Source organism: Mytilus californianus, unplaced genomic scaffold, assembly GCF_021869535.1.
Source record: "Mytilus californianus isolate M0D057914Y unplaced genomic scaffold, xbMytCali1.0.p SCAF_14, whole genome shotgun sequence".
NCBI lineage: Eukaryota > Metazoa > Mollusca > Bivalvia > Mytilida > Mytilidae > Mytilus > Mytilus californianus.
Window position 1 is genome coordinate 2,398,444 of NW_026262626.1, and position 6,712 is coordinate 2,405,155.

Here is a 6,712-nt window from a genome sequence, read left to right on the forward strand (position 1 = left end):
TTTGTCGTTTATCTTTTTGGCTATGGTATTGTCTGTTTTCCTTCGACTTATGTTTTTTAATTGTCCTCTTCGTATTTCATTCTCTTTTTTCATTATGCAGACGCTTGATATACTTCTTTGTCTGTTGGTAACATGCAGTCAGTCTTCGGTGTGGTTTTGCTGGTAGGGGCCAATAGTGTCGTAGCATATATTTCATTTGTAGTCTTCATAATGCTCTTTTAAAGTTTTTTGAGCTGATGTTGAGGTTTCGATGTAAGAATCGAAAGTTTCGAACGATGTTTATATGTTCACCCCAATCTACATCACCTTTCGATGGTACAACTGATTTTTGCTTTTTCATGAAAGCGAGGACGCTGCATAATCTATAGGGTAAAACTCCATTAAAAAAAACTTTCCCATATTGCAAGTTTGAATAGGTCTCGAGTTTATGGCAGTCGTTATTAAAGTAAATGTTTTATTGGACTTCATTATCGTTTTAAACAGTCTGACTGATGTATTAAGGCCTTGAGGTAGATCGTTTATATAAAAGAGAAATAAATCCGGTCCTTAGATTCTTTCTTCACTCTGATGTTTCGCCTTTAACAACAATTACTTAGTGAATGCTTTCTGTTGACTACCTATATAAAATTAAAAAGAAGTGATATTATTGCCAACTATCCACCAGAGACCAAATGACAAAAATATATTATAAAGCAACAAAGTTAGCCTATTTATTTATACCACCTTCCTTTTAAGAACACTTAACCATCATGATGTTGATAACTTTTTTTTTACAAATTGAAGATAAATGAATTTTTAAGTTTAGTTCTACTTTTGAAGTTTATGTCTACATTTATGCCATCCGTTTGATAATATTTATCTGTCTTGATGCTTTTTACATATTTCAGAAATATGACTGCAGAACATTACCATTATCTTCACAAGCAATTAAAGCGATTTTTTTGTAAGGTCTGGTAATATTTTTTTGTCTTTTTCTCAATGGCTGTTGTCTGGAATTTGTTATAATAAGTGTTAATTAAATTTACTGAAATCTAGTTTATCAGCTCTAAGCTATCAGTCACTAAAGCATTTACAACGTATTACTGTCATAAAGACTAGGCTACTGTATTACCATCAGCATAATTATAAATCATGCTATTGAGTACCTAAAATATAAGTCATTTATGAAAGCATAAAAGAGTTAAACGAAGAATGAACCCGTCCTGGACCAGAATTAATTCAAACTGGACCAAGAATTAACACTTCTGTTACCATTTTAAACTTATAGTCTAAATCATTGTTGAGAACTGTAAATTTTATTTGTTGAATAAAAACGATAACGTTATTTATTAACCCAAAATTAAAAACCTTAATGACTTTATCTTAAATTCTATTCGTCAAACTGCCATAGAATGAAAATAACACTTTATAAATTTGGTGCGTCTGAACGGCTTACAACATAGTGTTCACATCCATGAAAAGTCTGAACTTACAACATAGTGTTCACATCCATGAAAAGTCTGAAATTACAACATAGTGTTCACATCCATGAAAAGTCTGAACGGCTTACAACATAGTGTTCACATCCGTGAAAAGTCTGAACGGCTTACAACATAGTGTTCACATCCGTGAAAAGTCTGAACGGCTTACAACATAGTGTTCACATCCGTGAAAAGTCTGAACGGCTTACAACAAAAACAGTGTTCACATCCGTAAAAAGTCTGAACGGTTTACAACATAGTGTTCACATCCGTGAAAAGTCTGAACGGCTTACAACATAGTGTTCACATCCGTGAAAAGTCTGAACGGCTTACAACATAGTGTTCACATCCGTGAAAAGTCTGAACGGCTTACAACATAGTGTTCACATCCGTGAAAAGTCTGAACGGCTTACAACATAGTGTTCACATCCATGAAAAGTCTGAACGGCTTACAACACAGTGTTCACATCCATGAAAAGCAGTAATGATGATCCAAGCATTTTGATAAAAGGCAAATTGAACACTTCTACCAATTGGCAAAATACATTTCATGTGCACGTTCAGATAAAATAAAATACAGACGGAATGCGCGTCTGGCCTACAAAACTTTATTATACAATGAACGTAAGAAAGACATTAATCATTGTTTTAAATTTGACCCGTTACTGCCTTAATTAATGACTTAAAAGCTAACGGTTTTATGAATCAAACACATGCTTTATCATGTTTATGCAAGAGATTATCATAAGAGAACGACAATTTAACTTGAATTGGGTGAGGGTGGGGTTCTGCAAAAAGTATTCTGATTCCCATCTTTAAAGAAAAAGATATTTTGATCAGGAAGAAGGAAAAAAATGTTTCTGATTAAGAGTATTTGCCATTAAATTTATTTTCTATTCTAAAAAAAACCCACCAATTTGATACTTATATTGTCCGAAAAAAATCAGGAAATTAATAAAACTACTATACCCCCTCAAGGTTAAATGGTCGTTTCCAAATGTCCCAAACAGCATATTTTATCAAAATGATATAATGTACAATGTAACCGGAATAAGTAATATCATGTATTAATGTGACAAACATTGTCTTACAAACACACTTATTGTATTTGATTTTCCTTCAATATTGTTCAAGCTTCTGCGTAATTATAAGATGATATATGGGAAAGAATCGACTATTTTGAAATAATAACAATTTTAGCTGCACACTAGTCAACTCAACTTGAACTCTTTATATCTGACTTTCCTAAAAACAATAAAATAATTAAGAATGACATTTATTTAGTTTGCACCCTGTTGACTGGACACAGTCACTTAAAATATGAGCATACTTATCAACCGATAAAACAATGTATATACTGCTTGGAAAAATTTGTTTCGTATTCTAACACAATGTCTAAGTATTTCTGTAAATATTTAAAAACTTCGGGTGAGCTAATGTGCTCCTGTTCATCTGCCGCCACCAATAACGGTGCTCTTGACACGAATATTTCATTTTACATGAGAAAAATAACTGAAATAGTGTGAATTTTTAGATATGCCCGAAAATATTATTTGCTGATGTCTGTCAAATGAATTTTGTTCATAACCAAACTCTAGATATACGAAAATCAATACTGACAGTTTTATGTTTTGTTTGGATCGTGATAAAATGGCTGAAAAAATTCTACATCTTTAAAATTTAGAATAACGGAATAGTTTTTGCGATAAGTAAATTTATTTATTTCATTGAATATAAAGTAGACACTACCAGAAATGCTTTTCTTTGCGTTCTCACTGCATTTTGGAAACATTTTTGTTTACAAATGTGAAATAAAAGATTATTAATCAAAAGTAACATTGTATCGAATTAATCAACTTAAAAATTCTCGTCATAGTTTTTATCTTTAGAAAGGTGTTCTTATAATACACAAGATAATGGAGTGTGTGTCCGACACTATTAAATATTTATCTAATTTTTTAAATTTATGTTGATTATTGTCATTCTGCTTAGTTTCTTCTGTTACCGTTTCTAAAATCGGACTCGGACTTCTTTTGAACTGAATTTTACTGTGTGTTTGTTTATTCCACATTGGCTAGAGGTATAGGGGAGGGTCGAGATCTCACAAAACATGTTTAACCCCGCCGCATTTTTGGCCATTTCTCGTAGATCTTCATAAATCATTTTCTCTGAAACTTCATTGTAAAATGATTTTGAAATTTTAGCAGAATGGTGGTTGGTGACCTTTAACTCTGTTTACAATACATCCTGATTCTAAATAAGTATTATAAATATATCGAACTCCAAGGCAAATTCAAAAAGGGGAAGTCCATAAAAACTAACAAAATAAAACGATACCAACCAACGGAACTAGTGGAAAACAACTGTCATATTCCTGACGTGAGGTCGTCCTCAAAACGTTGTGTGCATTATAAATCTGTTATAGGTATTATTTGTTTATACAACTACCACTTGATCGGTTTTGCTGCTGTTTGATTGCTAGTCACTTAGTTTACCATTCCTAAGTATTCAGTTCTATGAAATTGGCATCAATTAAATTATAAATATGAGGTTGAGGTGTTTTTTTGTGAGGGTCTTCATTTCTGTATTTTAGGCCATTGTTGCCCATTATTTTCTATTCTTAACATTTAAGAACGACATCAGATTCTATACCTTTTGTCCCAATTTTCTCTCCTTTTTATACGTATGGACTATTATTCTCTATTTAGTAAACCCCATTCTGAAGCTCTTCAGATTAACTTTTCATATTATAAATCATGTTATTGTGTTGCAATTTCCTCAATCAATGTTGAATGGTATGATGAGTTTATCTGATGTTTTAGGCTGTTGTTTAGGTCTTCATTTTGATTTTGAAGCTTCCATGTGGTTTATGTACTTGGCATCCCAAATTTATAGAACTGTGCAAAGTACATTACACGCACATTCTTGCTATGCCTAGTTGGAAATATCCATATTAATGATTGCGGTAAAGGAAAACCAAGCTGTTTTCTATGAGGAATAATGACAGAAATGATCCACTTAAAAGTTCCGTTGGACGCAATGTCGAAATGATTGGCGTTACATTGAGAATAATGTATAATACAATCTGTATTACATGCTTCATAAACCCTAGTAAACAATATCAGCCAGAGGACCGAATGCTCGAGGGTTGATATTGGTGGAGCATGTATTACGGATTGTATCATGTATTAATCACTTCATCATATATTTAGACAGAGAAGTTTAGTTTTGCCAATTTTATGTCTCCTTCCGCAAATAATATTGGTTGAGGGTTGATATAGCATTCAACATGGATTTGTCATGGATTGTGCATCTTAATGTTAAATAAACAATCAAAATGTACTCGAAAACATTGATTTTTCTTCTTTTGAGAAGAACGATGGTTTTTTTCATACTCTAATAGTAAAATGTCTTTTACCAGAACCTTCATGTTTTTTTTTCCATTTCCACTGTCCCCGGACTGCGGATTAGTAGCACACGATACAGTTTTGATCCCAGGGTGATTTTTTGCCGACAATTTGTATACAAGCTATTTATCACCTCGACAATTCAATGGCTTATCGTTTGTGGTTTGAATTCTATATTTTAGGTACATTTCACATATATCTTATTTGTCAGTATAGTCGAGTTACTCGTGGTTCGTCTACTGTGTTTTTGTTTTATGTTGTGTGTTTTCCAATGTGTTTACTGTTTGGTCTTACATGATCTTGTCTTATATATCATTTATTTTATTTTAATTTTCTTTATGTATGCAAAAGTGAAAATAATTAATCAGCTATTTCATTATATGATTTTTAGTTTAAAGCAACTATATGCACAGGATTTTTTTGTTTATACACAGTATTGCAAACTCAATTCCATTTTCATATTCTTGTCATGGTTAGAAAATACATAAAAATAACACCATTACAAACCCAATCTTATATTCTTGTACGTTTTTACAATGAAACAAATCTATTCTATTGTTAGAAATTTACCTGTGATAATTTAAACGTCACAAACAATACGTCACTTTTTGTGGCGTTGATACACTCATGTGACGCACAGTTTATAATTCGTTTTAGGTGTCCTGGTGTGCTGTCGTGCTTCTCAATGTTGCTCGACATAACAAATTTGAAATCCGAATATTGTAAATAGGATGCAAAAATCTGTCTACTGAACATCTATGCACGGGAAGGATATCCTTAGATGGTGACCATTTTTGCCTCTTTTGTCCACTGATTGTTTTTTTTAAGAATTAATATCAAAATAATGTCTTTCCAGAGCAAATGCAATGAATAAAATCATGTGATACCATTGGAAAGTTGCAGTGCAACTCCAGTGACATCAAATCGGTACCGGTAGTAAAAAGAAACATTTATACCGCTTCAAAGTTCCTTCATACTAATACTGTTACAATTTTGATACAAGTTCAATATTTCTGGTACAATATTAATTAACTTTAGACCGATCATTGAAATCGAACTCCTTGACTGACGTAAAAGATAGGCGATAGATACCAAAAGGGATATTCGAACTCATAACTCGAAAACTAATTGACAATGATCAAAGGACAAACAGTTTACAAAACACAACATAGAAAACTAAAAACTGAGCATCAAGAACCCTACCAAAAGAGGGGCTGATATCAGAAGCTTCGGACGGATACCCGATGTGTTGCCCATGTAAGTAACAATACTACGATAAGTCTAATGTGGTTGGTTACATTCTAGACAATCGGAGCATACCCATTGTATCTGTGAAACAGATATTCCATAACGGTCAACGAACTGGTGATGGTAAAATGTAAAATGCTTTATATCGTGAAATTCCCTAGACATTTTCAAATTTGTTTAGTTTAATCATTACACCTCTCAATTTTTTACCTGCTACAGATCATTTACCTTTTAAATAAACACTTTATTGATACCAGAACTTGTGTACGTCAGAAGAGCGTTTAGTCTACACTAGACCCCATCGTTTATTTCTTTCGTGTACAGTCATCACAAACCCACATTTAAGTGAGAGCTTGTATTTTATATATTACCGTGATAACGAAACTTGTAGGTCTATTTCATATCTTAATCTTTTGCTTATGATTGACTTTGATAGGCGATTGTCAATCATTGACAAATTGAAGCTTTCCTATTGTTAACTTCCTATTTCTCAATTTATAACAAACATATTCGGCGTTTACATATCTCAATTAAAACTTAACAAGATTATCTTCTGTTCCCTACTGTAACATTTTTTTTGTAATTGTGGATTCATAT